This window comes from Chiloscyllium plagiosum, unplaced genomic scaffold (genome assembly GCF_037043375.1).
Source record: "Chiloscyllium plagiosum isolate Xiang-an unplaced genomic scaffold, Cpla_swu_hap1 HiC_scaffold_18, whole genome shotgun sequence".
NCBI lineage: Eukaryota > Metazoa > Chordata > Chondrichthyes > Orectolobiformes > Hemiscylliidae > Chiloscyllium > Chiloscyllium plagiosum.
Window position 1 is genome coordinate 111,305,625 of NW_028270156.1, and position 20,069 is coordinate 111,325,693.

Consider the following 20,069-nt stretch of genomic DNA (forward strand, 5'->3'; position numbering starts at 1 on the left):
ACACTCAACATGGTTACTTAACAGGGTGTCTCACAGACTTGATTGAGATTTTTAAGGTAGTCACCAAGAAGATCGATGAGGGCAGAGTGGCAGACATTGTTTATTTGGACTTTAGTAAAGTCTTTAAAAAGGTTGTGCAGGGGAGACGAAGTTGTAAAGTTCGATCCCATGGGATTCAGCAAGAGCTTGCCAACTGGATACAAAATTAGCTTAACAATAGGAGACAGTGATAGTGGAGGGTTGTTTTTCACACTGGAGGCCCGTGACCAGCAGTGTTCTCCAGGAATCGGTGCTGGGTCCATTTTTGTTTGTCATGTGTGTAGATGGTTTGAATTAGAATACACAAAGCATGGTTTGTTTGTGGGTGACATCAAAAACTGTTAAGGTAGACAGTAACAAAAGGTTATCCACGAATACAGAGGGATCCTGATCAATTGGGTGAATGGGCTGAAATGTGGCAGATGGAATTTAATTTGAATAAATGTAAGATATTATATTTTATAAAACAAAATCTCCTTTAGCCTCATTAATTAATTACACTAATTAAAAGTAAGGCCTTGAGTAGTGATGTGGAACAAAGAAACCGAGGGGTTCAGGTCTTTGCAGTTTGTGTCACATGTAGACAGGGTGGTTAAGTGGGTGTTCAGCACGCTTACCTTCATTGCTCAGACCTTTAGGTATAGGAGTTGGGACACTGTCATGAGGTTATACATGATGTTGGTGAGGCCTCTTCACTGTGTTCAGTTCTGGTCCCCCTGTTAGAGGAAGGATGTCATTAAATTGGAAAAGGTTCAGAAGATGTTTCCCAGGATGTTGCCATGAACGGAGGGATTGTTTTAGAAGGAGAGGATGGATAGGCTGGGATTTATGTCACCGGAGAGCAGGAGGTTGAGGGGTGACCTTATTAGAGGTTTATAAAATCATGGAGTGTGTAGACAAGATGAATGGCTGCATGGGAGGGGGATTCAAGACACCGGTGCATACAGTTTGAGAAGAGATGACAAAGATTTTAAAAAGACATGAGTTTTTCTATTTTTGCACTTATGGGTTGAACTCCCAGAGGAAGTGGTAGCTGTGAACACAATTACAATACTTAAAAGATATTTGGATAAGTACATAAATAGGAAATATTTGGAGGGATATAGGCCAAGCAGAGGCAGGTGTGATTAGTTTAGGTGGAATTATAGTCGACATGGATTGGTTAGACCACAGGGTCCATTTCCATGATATATACCTTTGAAACTCTAACTCTCGGTGTCTTCATGCTCACAACTCTCCCTATCACTGTCACCTCATGAAGCTTCACAACTCTTCCTTATCTCTGCTATCATAAGCATCTCTGTAACATCCTCCAATCACACAATCCTCCCTATCTCTGTAATCTCGATCCCCACAAATCTCTCTGCTAAGTGCCTTTCTGTCATTCCAGCCTTGAGGATAGCCCATTTTTAACTCAGATTCCTGCACCCTGAGCTCCAGAATTTCCTACTAAACCTCTCTGTTCATTTGCCTCCCCAAAACATTAACCAATCATCTATCATCTATTCTAATATCAAAAAGGTATGAGATGATCGCAGTGGGTCTGTGTGCTTGATGACCAATATGGAGAAGATGGGGGCATTGTGTTTAACAGTTTTATACCAGAGACTCTGACCCCATTTTATTCCGTGTTTCTCAGTGATTCCCTCTTTTTGAAGCAGACATGAGTGAGAAGCAGTGGAGAATGTAAATGATACATGGTCTGCATAGTGAGAGGATTCCACCACCACTGGCTGTTTACCCTCCAGCTCCACAATGTCCAATAACCTATCCATGCTATCGCGGATCCTGGCACCAGGGAGGTAACATACTATCCTGGATTCATGTCTGTGGCCACAGAAGTGCCTATCTGTACCCCTGACTATTGAATCCCCGTTACTCTCTTTCCTCCGTTCGGTGCAGAATCCGAAGCGGGATACAGTATCTGTTTGATAATGGGATGATCACTGGGAACTCCTGCATTTCCTTCCTGAGCCTTTTACTTGATCTGATAGTCATCCATTCCCTTTCCTAACTCACTGAACGTGCTGTCCATAACATCCTCAGTATTGCAGATGAGCTACAGTGAGTCCACTCACAGCTTCAGATCTGAAAAGCAGTTTCCCAGTAACTGCAGATGGGCACACTTCCTGCACATATTGTCGCCAGGGACACTGGAAGCATCCCTTATTTCCCACATTGTGCAAGAGGAGAACACCGCGGATCTGAGGTCTCCTGTAACAATGTCTCTCTAGATTCAGCTAGTTCTCCCATCGCGAGAACTTAAATGAGCTAGCAACCTTTCTTCACTTCAAGCATGTCCATTATAATCTAAATCCCCGACCTTTACTTAAGCTGACATGTTATACTTTAAAACCTGTTACAAAATATTCAGCAGGTATCTCATAAAAATTGGCTATTCCCATTGGGAGCATATGAATTTCTGAATGGCCTGAACTAAACCTGAGTTTCAGCATCACCTTCTCCCTGTCTCACCTCACTGTTTTCACCCAACTCCAAAACACACTCACTGAGCCAAGCAGCACTCTCAGTGCAGCCCTGTCATTTTCAGTTGTCAGAATCTGGAACATTCCACCTGAAAAGATGCTGGAATTTTAGTTCATAAGGAATTTGAGTCCATAAGGAATTTTAGTGGGTAGTTTGCAGAGAACTGAAAATAAGGAGTTTACAGGTTAACATTACGAAGTGGGTGATTGGGGGACTAAATCTGACAGTTGCTGCAAAGAGATGAGGTGCAATTTGGATAAATCTGTGCTCCCTCTCAGGGCAATATCTCCTTCCTCAGCTGCAGGGCCCAGAACAGAGCACACACCCAAAGGGTGATCCAGCCACAAATTTGTCCATCTCTCTGATTTTTGCTTGACAAAAGTATTGAAGATATTTTCTCACAGACAGAACAGACAAACCTTTCTGTTTTCACAGTTAAATGCCAATTATATTCAGGTCCTGATGTCTCTGCTGACTGTAAAAACCTGTTTCTGAGATCCCAGTCTCAATTAATATCCCATAAAATGAATTCACACAACAAAACTCACAGTCAGTGCAGGATGAATAGTAAAGACAAATATTTATCTTGCACCTAACCTACACATCTCTGAAAACTAGCAATTTAGCTCCCAGTGCAATGGCAAAGGAGATAGGGGTTAAAGAGTGAATAATAGGTGGGGACAGAGCCCAAAGGAACATTTGGAAAGAAAAAGGACTGGATAGCGATCTGGCTGGGAGTGCGCATAGCTGTTAATGGAGGGAACAGGAACCGGTGTCTGGCAGCATCTCAGTGGATGTGATGGAAATGGTGGCTGATGTACGTTCTGCCGCAAAAAAGACCCTGAGCTTCCAGTTGCCTGCCACTTCAACACACGAGCCTGTTCCCTGGCAAACATCCCTGTCTCATACTTACTGCAATGTTCCAGTGAAGCTTGATACAAACTGGCAGAACACTCCAGAACATACCAAATTGCTCCGTATTTCAATTACAGCAATTTCCCCTCCCATGTGGTCAACAATACCCTCCACCGTATCTCCTCTACTTCCCACACCTCCACCCTTGAACCCAACTACTTCAACTGCAACAAGGATAGAATCCCCCAAGTCCTCACATTCCACCCAGGTACAACACATCATCCTCCACCATTTCCACCACCTACAATCAGACCCCATCAGAGATATATTTCCCTCCCCACCCCTTTCAGCATTCCTCAGAGACCATTCCCTCTGTGACTTCCATGTTAGATCCACGCTCCCCACCAACCCATCCTCCACTCCCAGGCACCTTTGCTCGCTATTGCAAGAGGTGGAAAACCTGTGCCCACACCTTCCCCTCACCTCCATCCAAGACACCAAAGGATCCTTCCACATTCAGCAGAGATAGTTCTTACATTCAAACACCTCACCTATTGAGTCCTTTGCTCTCGATGTGGTCTCCTCTACAGTGGGGAGACAGGACGCCAACTTGCGGAATATTTCAGGGAACATTTCTGGAACACATGTACCAACCAACCCCACTGCCCTGTGGTCGACATATTCAACGGACCCTCCCACTCCGCCAAGGACATGCAGGTTCTGGGCTGCCTCCATCGCCAAATCAAGCCACCCGAAGCTTGGAGGAATAACACCTCATCGTCCGCCTTGGGACCCTTCAACCACACAGCATCAATGTTTCGTCATCTCCCCTCACCCCACCTTATCCTAGCTCCAACCCTCCAACTCGGCACTGGCCTCTTGAACTGACCCACCTGTCCATCTTCCTTCCCCATTATCCACTCCACCCTCTCACCATTACCTCTGCATCTACCTATTGCATTCCTAGCTCCCTTCCACCCCCCCCCCCCCAGCCCTACGCACCCCCTCCTATTTATCTCTCAGCATTCTTTCCCACACCGCACATTCCTGATGAAGGGCATATACCTAAAACGTCGATTCTCCAGCTACTTGGATGCTGCCTGACCTGCTGTGTGTTTCCAGTGCCACATGTTAATGAAGCTGGAAGAACAAAACCTCATCACCCACTCGGGGACCCGTCAGCCCTTTGGCCTCAATATCAAATTCAACAATTTTAGATCCTGAACTCTCCCACGTCCTAGCATCCTAGCCCCCCCTACCCCACACACCAGGCCTTGTTATTACATAGCCTGCTATTACACACTATCTGTGATTAGCCACTAACAGTCCCCATAAACAGCTATTCACCCTTCCCCAGCCAGATCGATATACACTCCTTTGTCCAATTTCTCCTCTCTCTCTCTTTGGACTCTATTCCCAATCACTTACTCTTTAGCCTATACCTTCTGCATATAAACCAACATTTTTTCCCTCAGTCACATCAGTTCTGAGGAAGGTTCATAGGTTCAGAAATGTTAACTCTGATTTGTCTTCACAGATGCTGCCAGACCTGCTGAGCTTTTCCAGCACTTTCTGGTTGTTGTTTATCATTTCCATCATCCACAATTTTTTCTGGTTTTTATTTAGCGGGAGCTTGTAATTCATGTCAAGCAGCCTACACCGTGTGTTTATAAACCGCCCCAGTACCCACAAACTCCATTTTTCTCCCAGTCTATGCCACTCCCATCACACTCACTGAGCCCCCCCTCACAGTGACACTGCGCCTGCACAGCTCATGGTCACATGTTGGCCTGCTGGCCACACCCTCTCCTATTGGTCTGCAGCTGCTGTCAATCACCTGGGCCCCATTGTGTCATGTTGGTGGGATCCTCCCATAAGTGTTGGAGGCTAAAGGGTGACCTCATTGAGTTTTATAAAACCATGAGGGGCATGAATGGGATAAATAGACAGGTCCAGAACGAGAGGGCATAGGTTTAAGTTGACAGGGAAAATATTTAAAAGGGACCTAAGGGGCAACTTCTGTCAATCAGAGGATGCTACATGCATGGAATTTTCAGTCAGGACAAGTGGTGGAGCCTGGTACAATTACACCATTTGAAATGCATCTGAATGGGTATATGAATAGGAAGGGTATAGAGGGATATATGCCAAGTGCTGGCAAATAGGACTTGATTAGGTTAAGACATCTGGTCAGCATGGACGAGTTTGACCGAAAGGTCTGTTTCTGTGCAGTACATCTCTATGGCTCGATGACTCTGCCCTGGGATGAGCTTCATCATTCACAGTGAATGGGGCATTATCACAGAGCATTGGGGCTGGGGGCTATTCAGCCCATTTGGGCTGTACTCTCTCCCTCTGCAGATGCTGCAAATCTGTCTCAACTCCCGTCCCATTTGGACATAGCCCTCCAAATCTTTCCTTAAAAAGTTGAATTCCAAATTTGTTTTGACAGTAACTGTTGAATCTGCATTCAGCTGTTGTTCAAACTGTTCCAGATGCTCAGAACTGACTCAGTAAAATAATATTCTCATTTTAACCTTGCATTATTTGCCAGTTACATGAATGTAGTTACTAAACATTGTGACAAACTTTCTACTTTACCTCTCTGTCAACTAAATATCCTGGAGACAAATCTGCTCCTGGTCGAAATCACGACAGGGGGAGGTTGAATAGGCTGGGGCTGTTTTCCCTGGAGTGTCGGAGGCTGAGGGGTGACCTCACAGAGGTACATAAAATCATGAGCGGCATGGATAGGATAAATAAGGTAAATAGACAAGGTCTCCTCCCTGGAGTGGGGGCTTCCAGAACTAGAGGGCATAGGTTTAGGGTGGGAGGGGAAAGATATAAAAGAGACCTGAGGGGCAACGTTTACACGCAGAGGGTGGTACGTGTATGGAATGAGTTTCCAGAGGAAGTGGTGGAGGCTAGTACAATTGCAACATTTAAAAGGCATCTAGATACGTATATGAATAGGAAAGATTTGGAGGGATATGGGCCGGGTGCTGGAAGGTGGGATAGATTGGGCTGGAATATCTGGTTGGCATGGATGGGTTGGATCGAAGGGTCTGTTTCTGTGCTGTATATCTCTGTGATGAATGACCTTTCAGCCATTTTTTTTTATCCAACTAGCTAGTTCTCCCCGTATTCTATGATGTTGAACTTGCTAACCAGTCTGTTGTTATGTGGAACATCGTGTCTTCCTGAAGTCCGAGTTAACGATGTCCATGCACAAAGCCATGCTGATTCTCCCCAATTATTTGCCTTTCCAATTACTTGAAAATCCTGTCCCTTAGAATCCCTTCCAACAACTTGCCAGCCACTGACTTCAGGCTCACCGTTCTATAGTTCCCTGGCTTTTCCTTACCTCCTTTCTCAAATAATGGCACACATCTTCCAGCACCTCACCTGTAGTTATTGATGACACAAATATCTCAGGGAGGGGCCCAACAATCACTTCCCTAGCTTCCCACAAATTTCTGGGATACATCTGATCAGATCCCAGGGATTTATCCACCTTTATCCATTTTAAGACATTCAGAGTATCCTCCTCTCTAACATGGACACTTGCCAAATTATCACTATTTATTTGTGCAAATTCTCTAGCTTCCATATCGTTTTTCAGTAAAAACCAATGTGTAATATTCATATAGAATCTTTCCAACCTCCTGCGGTTCCATAGTCAGTCTTGTTGATCTTTGAAAGTCCCTATTCTCTGCCTGATCACTCTTTGTCCTTAGTGTATTTCTAGAATCTCTTTGGATTCTCCTTAAACCTATTTCCCAAAGCCATCGCTTGTCCCCTTTTTGCCCTCCTGGTTTCCCTCAAGTATTCTCCTACTGTCTCTATACTCCTCCAGGGATCCACTCAAGCCCAGCTGTCTGTACCTGCCATATCCCTCCTTCATTTTCTTGACCAGAGCCTCAATTTCTCTCGACAGGCAGCATTCTCTACGCCTCCCATCCTTGGCCTTAACAGGAACATACTGTCTGTGTACTCTCATTGTCTCATTTTTACAGGCCTATGGAGGCAATGGCAGATGTGGACAGAGAATCAATCATTCTCAGTAAAGAGGAAGTGTTGGGAAAGGTAACAGCCTAAAGGTAAAAGGGGTGCCTGGCCCTGATGGAATGCATCCCAGGGGCTAAAAGAAATGGCCGGGAAAATAGCAAATGTGTTCATGATAATTCGCTAAAATTTGCTGGACTCTGGGACGTATCTGACAGATTGGAAAGCTGCAAATGTGATGCCACTATTTAAAAAAAAACACCTATTAGTTTAACTTCTGTAGTGGGGAAAATGCTTGAACCTCTCAAGGAAGTAGTAGCGAGTTATCCGGGCAGAAACTATCCCATTGAGCAGACACAGCATGGATTCATGAAAGGCAGCTCATGTTTAACGCATTTACTTGAACTATTTGAGGACATCACAAATGCATTGGACCCAGTGGATGTGGTGTATCTGGATTTCCAGAAAGTAATCGACAAGTTGCCACATGAAAGGCTGTATAAGATAAAGGCTGCACGGCGTTAGGGTAATGTATTAGCATGGATACAGGATGGGTTAACCAACAAAAAGTAAAGAATGGGGATAAATGGGCGTTTGGATTAGTGTTGGCACTACAACTGTTTACAATTTACACAAATGTTTTGGAGTTGAGGACCAAGTGTACGGTGTCAGAGTTCAGATTTGATACAAAGATGAGGTAGAGCAATGTGTGCAGAGGCCACCGTAAGTCTGCACAGGGATACAGATAGGTTGAGTGAGTGGGTAAGGATCTGGCAGATGGAGGACAATATTGGGAAATGTGGGGTCATCCACTTTGGTCGAACTAACAGCAAACTGGATGATAAAATGGTGAAAACTTGCAGCATGCTGCTGTACAGAGGGAGCTGGGTGTCCTTGTGCATGAATCACAGGAAGTTGGTTTGCAGGTGCAGCAGGTAATTAAGGCAGTGAACGGAATATTGTGCTTCCTTGCTCGAGGGATGGTGATGCTGCAGCTGTACAGGCCACACCTGGAGTACTGTGTACAGGTTTGATCACCTTACTTCAGCAAAGATGTACTGACACTGGAGGGGGTGCAGAGGAGGGTCACTAGTTTGGGCCTGGAGTTGAGAGGGTTAGTCTATGTGGAGAGAAAACTAGTTCTATACTCATTGTAATTTAGAAGAATGGGAGGTTGGATGGGAAAAAAACCAAAATTATGAAGGGAGTAAGTAAGATAGAAGCAGGGAGTTTATTTTCACCAGGGGTGGGTGAAACTAGAGAACATAGCATCAAAATAAGGTGGAGCAGATTTAGGACTGAGTTTAGGAGTAACTTCTTCAGCTAAAGGGTTGTGAATCTGTGGAATTCCCTGCTGAGTGAAGCAGTTGAGCTATCAACTTTATTTGCCTTTAAGGCAAAAGGTAGATTTGTGAACAGGAAAGGAATTAAGGGTTATGGTGAGAGAGCAGGAATGTGGAGCTGAGGCCATGAAAAGATCAACCCTGATCTTATTGAATGGCAGAGCAGGTTTGAGGGGTCAGATGAAAGTTTTTGCCTTGTGCCATCAAAATTGACCTTTGAAAAGTTAAGTTTCTAAATTGGACAATCTGGTCTATTATTTTCTATAACTATTTTAAAACTAGTAGAATTATCAGAGAATCCCAGAATCCCAACAGTGTGGAATGAGACCATTCAGCCCATCACATCGATACTGACGCTCAGAGCCTCCTAACCTCCCCCTGTAACGTTGCATTTTCCAGGGCCACCCAACCTACACATCCCCGAACACTACGGGAAATTCAGCCTGGATAATCCAATGTACTCTGCACATCGTTGCACTGTGGGAGGAAACCAGAGAACCCGGATGAAATCCACGCAGACAACCCCAATAAGGTGATCATCCCTTTCTTATTTCCCAGTTCCACCCAAATAACTTCACTGGGCGTACTCCCATGAATATATTCCCTAAGCACAAACATAATGCTATCCCTAATAAAAAACGCTACTCCCCCTCCTCTCTTGGCCCCGTTTCTATTCTTCCTATAGCATCTATACTCTGAAACATTAAGCTGCCAGTCCTATCCATCCCTGAGCCACGTTTCTGTCATACCCATAATATCCCAGTGCCATGTTCAAAACCATACCCTAAGCCCATCTGCCTTCCCTGTCAGGCCTCTTGCATTGAAATAAATGCAGTGTAACTACTCAGTCTGACCTCATCCTCTGCTTTGCCCTTGCCTGCCTTGACTATTTGACCTCAGAACTGTACCAGCCTCAGACATACCTCTTTTCTCACTATCTATTTGCAATCACACCCACTCCCTCACTGGTTTAATGCCTCCTGAGTGGCATTAACAAATCTCCCTGCCCAGATATTAGACACCTTCCAAATCAGGTACCATCCATCCTTCTTATGCAGGTCAACTCTACTCCAGAGGAGATCACAATGATCCAAAAATGTGAATCATTTTCCCCTGCACCAGCTCCTTAGCAACTCATCCAGCACCACCTCCTCTGTAATGTGGACATTTTTCAAGATGTCACCATTTATTTCCCCACATTCTATATCGCCCATGTACTTCTTCACAGTAAACACTGATGCAAAGTACTTGTTTCCCTATCTCGCCCATCGCCTGAAGCCCCACACAAAGACTGCCTTGCTGATCTCTATTTTCTCCTAGTTAGCCTTTTGTTCTTAATGTATTTATAAAAGCCCTTTGGATTATCCTTAACCTTATTCGCCAAAGCTATCTCACGTCCCCTTTTTGCCTCCTGATTTCCCTCTTAATTATACTCCTACTGCCTTTATACTTGAAGGACTTTTGGATTGGAATAAATGCAAAATATTACATCCTGACAAAACAAACGAGGGTAGGACTCACACTCAATAAAAGTAGGGCCTTGAGTAGTGATATGAGAACGAAAACACCGAGGGCTTCACGTCTTGGAAGTTTGTGTCACATGTAGACAGGATGGTTAAGAAGGTGCTTAGCACACTTACCTTCATTGTTCAGACCTGTGAGTACAGGAGTTGGGACGTTATGTTGAGAATGTACAAGACGTTGGGGAGGCCTCTTCTGGAATACTCTGTCCAGTTCTGGTTGTGCTGTTATAGGAAGGATATTATTAAATTGGAGCAGGTTCAGAAGAGATTTACCTGCATGTTGCCATGAATGGAGGGATTGTGTTCTAAGGAGAGGCTGGATAGGCTGGGAATTTTTTTCACTGGCGTGCACAAGGTTGAGGGGTGACCTTATTAGAGGTTTATAAAATCAGAAAAAAAGAGTGTAGATAAGGTGAATAGCCGGGGGAGAGGGGGATTCAAAACTCGGGTGCATCCATTTTGAGAAGAAATGAGAAAGGTTTGAGAAAAGACATGAGGGTTTTAAAAAATTATATACGTGTGGAATGAATTTTCAGAGGAAGTGGTAGCTGTGAATACAATTACAATATTTAAAATACATTCAGATAAGTACATAAATAGGAAATATTTGGATGGATGTGGACCAAGCGGAGGCAGGTACAATTCGTTCAGTTTGGAATTATGGTTGGCATGGACTGGTTGGACCTCAGGGCCTGTTTCCTTGCTGAATAACATTATGACTCTAACCCTTACTAACTCTAAATTCCTCCATCCTCAACTCTCCCGATCACTGTCACCTCATCCAGCCTCACAACTCTTCTTTATTTATATAATTCCTCACCAGCCACAGAACGCTCCCTATCTCATGTCCTCCAGTTTCTCAAATCTCTGCGATATGTGCCTTTCTTTAGTTCCAGCCTTGAGGATGCCCTCATTCACTCCGATTGGTTGGAAGACAAACTGGTACGACCTGGTCCTCCAGTACGGCCCTCTGCCCCCTATTGGCCTGCGCTGACATCAATCACACGAGACCCATTGTGAGGTGAGTGGTGGGATCCTCCCTCTATCTGCCATGGGATGAGGTTCATCATTCAGTGAATGGTGCAGTATCACAGAGCACAGGGGCTGGGGGCTATTCAGCCCGTTGGGACTGTACTATCTCCCTCTGGAGATGCTGCACATCTGTCCCAATTCCCTTCCCATTTGCCCATAGCCCCCCAAATCTTCCCCTAAAAAGTAAAATTCCAAATCTGTTTATGAATAACTGCTGAGTCTGTGTCCAGCTGCCAATCAGACTGTTCCAGATGCTCAGACCTTACTGAATAAAATAATGTTCACATGTTCACATATTATTTGCCAATTACCTGAAATAGTTACAAAAATTGTGACATTGTTAACAATTCCCTTCTCTCTGCAAATTAAATATCCTAGACACAAATTTGCAGCTGGTCAAACTCACTGCTTAACCTTCTCAGCTCCAAATACAATTATCTGTGCTTCTGCTAGCTCTCTACAAAAGAGGAACACATCTTATTTTCATTTATTCGTGTCATAGAGATGTACAGCACAGAAACAGACCTTTGGTCCAATTTGTCCATGCCAACTAGGAATCCTAAACTAATGGAATCCTATTCCCAGCTATTGATCCCTATCCCTCAAAACCCTTCCTATTCATTACCCAATCAGATGCCTTTCAAATGTTGTAATTGTATCAGCCTCCACTACTTCATCTGGCAGCTCATCCAATACACACACCACACCCAGCTTGAAAACTTTGCTCCTCAGATCCCTTTTAAATCTTTGCTCTCTTGACTTAAGCCCACGTGATCTTGTTTTGGAACCACCTAACCTGGGGGGGGGGGAAAGACCCTGGCTGTTCACCTTATCCATGCCCCTCATGATTTTACAAATCTACATGAAGTCACCTCTCAGTCTTTGACTCTCCAGGGAAATTACCCCCAGCCTCTCCTTGTAGCCCAAATCCTCCAACCCTGGCAAAGTCTTTGTCAATCTTGTCTGAACTCTTTCAAGATTCAGAACATCCTTCCCAGAACAGGGGATTTTGAACTTAAAACAGAATTCCTGAAATGGCTTAATCAATTTCCTGTCCAGCCACAATATGATGCCCCAGCTTCTGTATTCAATGCATCGACCAATAAATATAAGCATACCATACACCACCTTCACTAGTCTGCCTATCTGCAACTCTACTTGCAACGAACAATGAATCTGAACTCCATGGTCTCTTTGTTCAGCAACACTCCGAAGGACTTTACCATTAAGTGTATAAATCCTGCCCTGATTTGCCTTTCCAAAATGCAGCACCTCGCATTTGTCTAAATTGAACTCCGTCTGCCATTCTTTGCTCCAATGGCCCATCTGATCAAGATCCTGTTGTATTCTGAACTAACCTTCTTCGCTGTCCACTACACCTCCAATTTTGGTGTCTTCTGTAAAACCACTGACTATATCTCATATATTCACATCCAAGTCATTTATTTGAGGACCGAATATCCATTCCTGCAGCACACTGCTGCTCACACGCCTCCAGTCCGCAAAGCAACCCTCCATCACCACCCTCTGCCTCCTACCTTCAAGCCAGTTTTGTATCCAAATGGCTAGTTCTCCCAACATTCCATGTTATCTAACCTTGCTAACCAGTCAGCTTTGTGGAACATCGTTCAGTGTCCATATAGACAGCGTCCACAGTCTGTCTTCATCAATCATCTTTGTCACATCTTCAATAAAACTCAAATCAAGTTAGAAAGAGAGAATTACTCACACAAAGTCATGTTGACTATCCTTAATCTTTCCTGGTCTTTCCAAATACATGTAAATCCTATCCCTCAGAATCCCTTCCAACAACTTGCCTACCACTGACCTCAGGCTGCCAGTTCTCTTGTTCCCTGGCCTTTCCTTACCACCTTTTTAAAATAACAACACCTGGCTTCCAGCACCTCACCTGTCACAAACGATGATATAAATACCTCAGGGAGGGGCACTGCTTTCCTAGCTTTCCACAAATTTCTGGGATACACCTGATCAGGACCCAGAGATTTATCTACCTTGATGCTATTTAAGACATCCAGTACCACCTCCTCTGTAACATGGACACTTTTCAAGTTATCACTGTTGTTAACTATCAAGTTCTCCATACTCTCCAGAAAAGAGTAGCATAGTATCTCTCCCACCTCCTGTTGTTCCACAGATGGCCTTCTTGGTCTTTAAGAAGTTGTATTCTTTGTCTGTTTTTTCTTTTATCCTTGATATATTTGTAGAATCGCTTTGGATTCTACTTAAACCATTTCCTAGAGATATTTCATGTTCCCTTTTTGCTCATCTGATTTCCCTTGAGTATATCCCTGTAAAAACATGAACCTGTCCTCCCAATTCCTCCGCCTCTGCCATATCTGCTTCCAGGAAAAGCAATTCCACTCCAGGACATCCCAGAAAGGATTCCTATTTCAAGGACTGCATTTCCCTCCCACGTGATCAAAAATTCCCTCCAATGCATATCCTCCACTTCCCGTACCTCCACCTTCCCCCCCACCCCTCCAACCACAATAAGAATATAATCCACCGGTCCTCACCTGCCACCCCACGAATCTCCAGATACAGCACATTAACCTCTGCAATTTCCGCTACCTACAGTCAGACCCCACCACCCTTCCCAAATGGTCTAATGATACTATCGCTAGATGGATAATCCAGACACCCAGATAACGTTCTGGGTCCCAGGGTTTGGATCCCGTCACAGCAGACAGTGGAATGTGAATCCAATAAAAATTTGGAAGTAAGAATATATTAAAGACCATGAGTCCATTGTTGATTGTTGCAAAAACAAACAATGAGATTCACTAATATCCTTCAGGGAAGGAATCTGCCATCCTTACCTGGTCTGGCCTGCATGTGACTCCAGACCGACAGCAACATGGTTGAATCTTAACTGCCCTTGAGGCCCAGCCAGTGACACCCTCATCCTGTGAATGAATTAAAAAAGGTCAAGTCTTGTATACAATCATACTATTCTTACAGATAAGTGATCTGTTAGTAAATTTGCTTCTCAATTCCCGGCTGACTATTTATTTCTCAGTTTCACCTGCACAACTTGCCTGGATGTACTTCCAGGATTATCCTCCTGAAGCCCAGCCATAATGTTATCCCTCATCAAAACCATCTCACCCCCCTGCTCTGTTGCCCCCTTTCTATCCTTGCTATAGCATCTATACCTTGGAACAATAAGCTCCTGGTCCTAACCATTCCTAAGTCATACCTCTGTAATTGCTGTAATATCCCAGTGCCATGTTCAAAACCATACCCTGAGCTCCTCTGCCTGACCTATCGGGCCTCCTGCATTGAAATAAATGCAGTGTAACTGCTCAGTCCTACCTCATTCTGTGCCTTGCCCTTGCCTGCCTTGACTGTTTGACACCTGAACTGTACCAGCCGCAGACTTGGCTCTTTCCTCACTCTTTTGAGTTTACCTCCATTCCTTCACTGGTTTAATGCCTCCTGAATAGAACTAGCAACTCTTCCCTTTCAGTGCAGGTACAATCCAACCTTCTGATGAAGGTCAATTCTACCCCACAAGAGATTTGAATGATCCAACAATGTGAAATCTTCTATTCCTATGTCATTGATACCAATAAACAACAGCCTCCCCTCAAAATGGTTATTCTCCCCTTTAAGAATATTCTGCTCCCTCTCTGAGGCATCCTTATACAAAAATTACACATTCGAATAATAAACCTTATACTCATCACATCATTATAAAAGGATTACATAACACATGATGGTTTGGGGAGACCTTTTGAGAAAATGTGATGATTCAAAGGAGAATTTTTAAGCAGCAAATAGGATTGATCTGGAACGCAATACTCACAATGCGAATATCCAGGTCCTGATGTACTGAGTAATTCAGAGTTTGGCAGAACATTTACTGAGATTACCATCTGAATGTCCACCTGTAATATCCTGTAATACAAGTTTATACAATCTGTCACTCTCAGTTCAAGTTAGAAACCCACACCATCCCCTCCTCCTGGCGCAGGATTACTGTACATAGTTACAACAGGTCATCAGGAAGGGGAATGGAATGTTTTGTTTAGAGGGTTTTCAGTATGAGAGTTTGGAGTATATACCTGAGAGTAACGTGAGGAAGTGGTGGTGAGACCACCATATCTGGAGTAATGTGAGCAGTTTTGGTCCCTTTAGATAAGGAAATGTGTCACTTTATTGGAGGCATTTCAGGGAAGATTCACTAGTAGAAAGTGCGGACTGCAGATGCTGGAGATCAGAGCTGAAAAATGTGTTGCTGGAAAAGCGCAGCAGGTCAGGCAGCATCCAAGCAGAAGGAGAATCAACGTTTTGGGCATAAGCTGAAGAAGGGTTTATGCCCGAAACATTGATTCTCCTGCTCCTTGGATGCTGCCTGACCTGCTGTGCTTTTCCAGCAACACATTTTTCAGCAGGGAAGATTCACTGGGATGATCCCTGGTTTGGAGAGATTATCTTTTAAATAAAGGCTGAACAGGTTGGGACTCTACTCACTGGATTTTGGAGAAAGAGAGGTGATCTCATTGAGACAGATGGGATTCTTAAGGGGTTTGACAGGATAAATACTGAGTGGATGTTTCCGAGTGTTAATACTGAAAAGGGAGTCTGGAACCAGATTCTGGGTCAGTCGCGGAATCAAGGGTTCTGCTTCAGATTCGTCAAGTTTAAGGCGACACAGAGGCGGGTAAGGGGTTTCAGTAGCAATGGAGCTGGGGTGAGGTGGAGACAAACAATGTTTAAGAGATTGGAATTCCCTGGTGTTTGGGATTGTGCAGATGTCTGATCAGAAGGTCACCTTAGGGTCAAATATAACAGCAATATTGTGAAGAACGTATTTCTGCCTCAGACAGTTACCAGGGAGAGGGAGAGGCTCAGCAGTAAGAGAAAGGAGTTTGGAATAACAACTGAAGGCAATGGGTTTAACCGTTACAATGTTTCATTGGAGGAAACTGCAGCTAATCAAGTAGTGGGAATGTGATAAGCAGTTTGGTAACTGAGTAACAGTGGAACAATGGAGAGGGATGGTGGGGAGGGAGAGCTGGGCAGTGTCAATGTACATGTGAAACCTAACATGGTGCTTTTTCACAACATCAACTCCTGGCAGTATGTAGGTGAGATACAGGAGAGAGCAAGGATAGATACTGGAGGGACACCAAATGCAAGGAATTCAGAAAGGAAAGGGAGAGTGGAAATGGAGCAGGATTTTCCAAAAACCATGAGGTCAAAAGGAAGTTTTTCAAAGAAGGGGAGAGAAGGGCATAACCAGAAAAGACAGACAGCCAGAACAAGGAACAATATCTGTGAATCGGTGAGGAGGAGGAGGAGACAGAGTGTTGGAAAGTCTGTGGTTTAGCAAGCTTTGGGTAAATTGTAAAGATGAGCTCTGATAAGGCTTAACAAGAGACTGGAGAAAGATGTAGGTTAAGGACAAAAACCAGGAACACCACGTGAGGCAGTTTGGCTCGGTGGGCTAGTGGGAGGGAGGGAAGCAGCAGATCGGATTATCTCAGTCATGGTGACAGAGAAACTCCATGTGCTCCTCACTCATGTTATTGGAGGGGAGGATAGAGGAGACAGGATGATGGACAGTGTTTTACAAAGAAACAAATCCAGGGTTAGTGATATTTAAAATGAGTGAACAAACCTGATGTGTTTAGCTTTTATCCAGAATATTAAAACAAACGACTGAAGTCCTGGTTCGAATCCCATCTTTATAGATGGTGGAATCTGAATTCACGAAAAAATTACTGGAATTAGGAATCTCCTGATTTCCATGAAACCATTGTCAATGGTAAATAAAATCCTGCCAACCTGACAGCAGCCCATCCAGCTACTCACTGTACTAATCACTGCAAAGTCTCAACACAGGAATGAAACTGGATGGACCATGTGGCATCTAACAAGGCACCAGAAATTACAACCACAGAATCAGCCCTCTCGATGGTGCAATGTCCTCCTCACTAACATCTAGTTTTTGGTGCCAAAATGTGGAGAGCTGTACCTCAGATTAGTCAAGAAGCAGCCTGACTTAGTCATATTCACGGAATCATCCCTTACAGACAATGACCAGACACCACCATCACCATCCTAGATATCGAGAGTGTGGTGCTGGAAAAGCACAACAGTCAGGCAGCATCAGAGGAGCAGGAGAATCGATGTTTTGAGCCTCAGCCCTTCATCAGTCTGATCTGGTGTGCTTTTCCAGCACCACACTCTCGACTCTGACCTCCAGCATCTGCAGTCTTCAATTTCTCCTAAAATCTCTGGATATGTCCTGTCCCACCGGCAGCACAGACCAGACAGAGGTGGTGGCACAGTGGTGTACAGACAGGGAGGATTCGCCCTGGGAGTCTCATGGCTCCTGCTGATTACCACGTACTGTCCTCCCTTGGCTGATGAATCAGTTCTCCTTCGTGTTGAACAATATTTGAAGGAAGCACTGAGGCAACAAAATGGTGTCAAACGTACTCTGGGTACAGGATTTCAATGTCCACAATCGAGACTACCTCTGCAACAGAATTACTGACTGAGCTGGCCAGGTCCTGAAGGACACAGCTGCTCAACTGAGTCTGCAGCGGGTGCTGAGGGAACCAACAAGAGGGTAAAAAACATACTTGATCTCATTGTTATGAATTGACCAGCTGCAGATATGTCTGACCATGACAGTATCGGTAAGAACGACCATCACATGTTCCTTTTGGAGACAATGCCTTGCCTTAAAGTTGAGAAAACCTCCACTGTGTTGAGTGGCACTATCACCGTTCTAAATGGGACAGACTACAAAGAGATGTAGGATCTCAAACAGGGTATCTATGAGGTACAGTGGGACATCAACAGCAGCAGAACTGTATTCCAGCACAATCTGTAATCTCATGGGGTTGTAAATCCTGCTCTCATCCATCACAATGGACAGTAAAGGAGGGCATGCCATGAGCAGCACCAGGCAGACCTAAAAATGAAGTGCTAATCTGGTGAAGCTATCAAACAGAATTACCTGCATATCAAACAGCATCAGCAGCAAGCAACACAGCTAAGTGATCCAACATCCAATGGAACAGATCGGAGCTCTGCAGTTCTGCCACACCCAGTTGTGAACGGTGATGGACAACTAAACATCTCACTGATGGAAGCATCACAGATATTCCCACCCTTACTGATGGAGGGGCCTCACATACCCATGCACCAGACAAGATGACAGCATTTGCAGCAATCTTCAGCCAGAAGTGCAAAATGGGATGATCCATCTCAGCCTTCTCTAGTGGTTTCTAACATCACAGATGTGAGTTTTAAGCCAGTTCGATTCAGTTTGAATAACATCAAGAAATGGTTAAGTAGTGCAAAGGTTACGGGCCCTGTCAATATTCTGGCAATAATACTGATGGCTTGTGCTCCAGAACTTGCCACCCATCGAGCCACGTACCGCTCCAGCACTGGCATCTACCAAAAATGCAAAACATTGCCCAGGAATGTTAAACACAAAAACACAGGACAATCCAACCCAGGCAATTTCCATCTATCAGTCCACACTCGATCAGCAGTAAAGTGATGGAAGATGTCATCACCAGGGCTACCAAGCAGCAGCTGCTCTGCAACAGCCAGCTCAGCGACACTCACTTTAGGCTCCACCAGGGCCACTCAGCTCCCGATTGTGTCACTGCCCTCATTCACAACCTGACAACCAGCTGAATCCCAGAGGTGAGGTGAGGGTGATAGCTCAGTCCCACTCCAAGATCACTATTTCTAGCTGATTTCACCCTTGTCTCAGCTCATATACTTTCATCCACATTGTGTTATCTCTAGACTTCATTATCCAAACTCACTCCCTGGCCAGCTTCCCACATTCAACCTCCCTGTAATCTCAAGAACATCTAAATATCTGCTTGTTGATTCATCAAAAGTCTCCTATTCATAAGCAACAACATAGAGTCATAGAGATGTACAGCATGGAAACAGACCCTTCGGTCCAATCCATCCATGCCAACCAGATATCCCAACCCAATCTAGTCTCACCTACCAGCATGTGGCCAATATCCCTCAATTTAAATTTCTCACACTTGATTTAATTCCTGGCTGTGATAATCCCTAGCTCCCTGCACCACACACACTTTGAGACCTCGACAACCCATTTTCTTTGAGACTCCCAACCATTTGTTAATTCATTACTTCATCTGTGTGACTGTTTCTACAGTTGCTGAAGCAGCATGGTCTGAAAGTCGCAGCCAAAATCTCACAGGTCTGCTTTCCACCTTTAAGACATCCCTCAAAACCTGCTTTTGGTCACCTGACCTAATATGTCCATCTCTGGCCTTCTGTCTAAAGTTCTCAATAGTATTTTTGTGAAATTATAAGCATGATAATAAAAATACAAACTGTTGTTGATTTGACACTACTTTCAAATCATCACTGTTGCTGTAATGAATAATCTATAATGTCTCTTACCCAACCACATTGTGGGAGCACCTTCACCACACAAACTGCAGCTGTACAAGAAAGTCAAACATCACCCTCTCCACAAACAACAGGGCTTTGGCATTAATCATTGGTATCTGTGGAAGGAGAAACACAGTTGATGTTTCATGGAGTGCAAAATGGATTACAGGGAATGAAAATGGTGCAGAATTTGATAGTCAGAAATGGAAGGAAAAGACACTTGCTTGTTGGAAAAAAGAATTCTTGACTGTCAAAAATATTCAAGAAAAAAGTAATCTGATAATCGAGCAGCACATGGTCAGGGGCTGGGCCGCAATGAAAAACTCATTTGCAAAGGGTCTATAAAAGTCAT

The 20,069-nt window shown here is 44.2% G+C and overlaps 1 long non-coding RNA gene across 6 annotated transcripts in view; it reads right to left on the bottom strand.

The window, feature by feature from the left end:
* Positions 1–19,798, bottom strand: part of LOC148147162 (uncharacterized) — a 49,780-nt gene extending 29,982 nt beyond the window's left edge. For 4 of the 6 annotated variants that reach the window (XR_015760074.1, XR_015760073.1, XR_015760075.1 and 1 more), the window contains exons 1-5: positions 19,727–19,798; positions 16,932–17,014; positions 15,114–15,205; positions 14,125–14,211; positions 657–755 (exon numbers count right to left, since the gene is read on the bottom strand). This is a non-coding gene — a long non-coding RNA (uncharacterized LOC148147162). The remainder of the gene's footprint in view (positions 1–656; positions 756–14,124; positions 14,212–15,113; positions 15,206–16,931; positions 17,015–19,726) is intronic. The other 2 variants (XR_015760077.1, XR_015760076.1) reach the window with 2 other exon arrangements.
* Between the last annotated feature and the right edge of the window lie 271 nt (positions 19,799–20,069).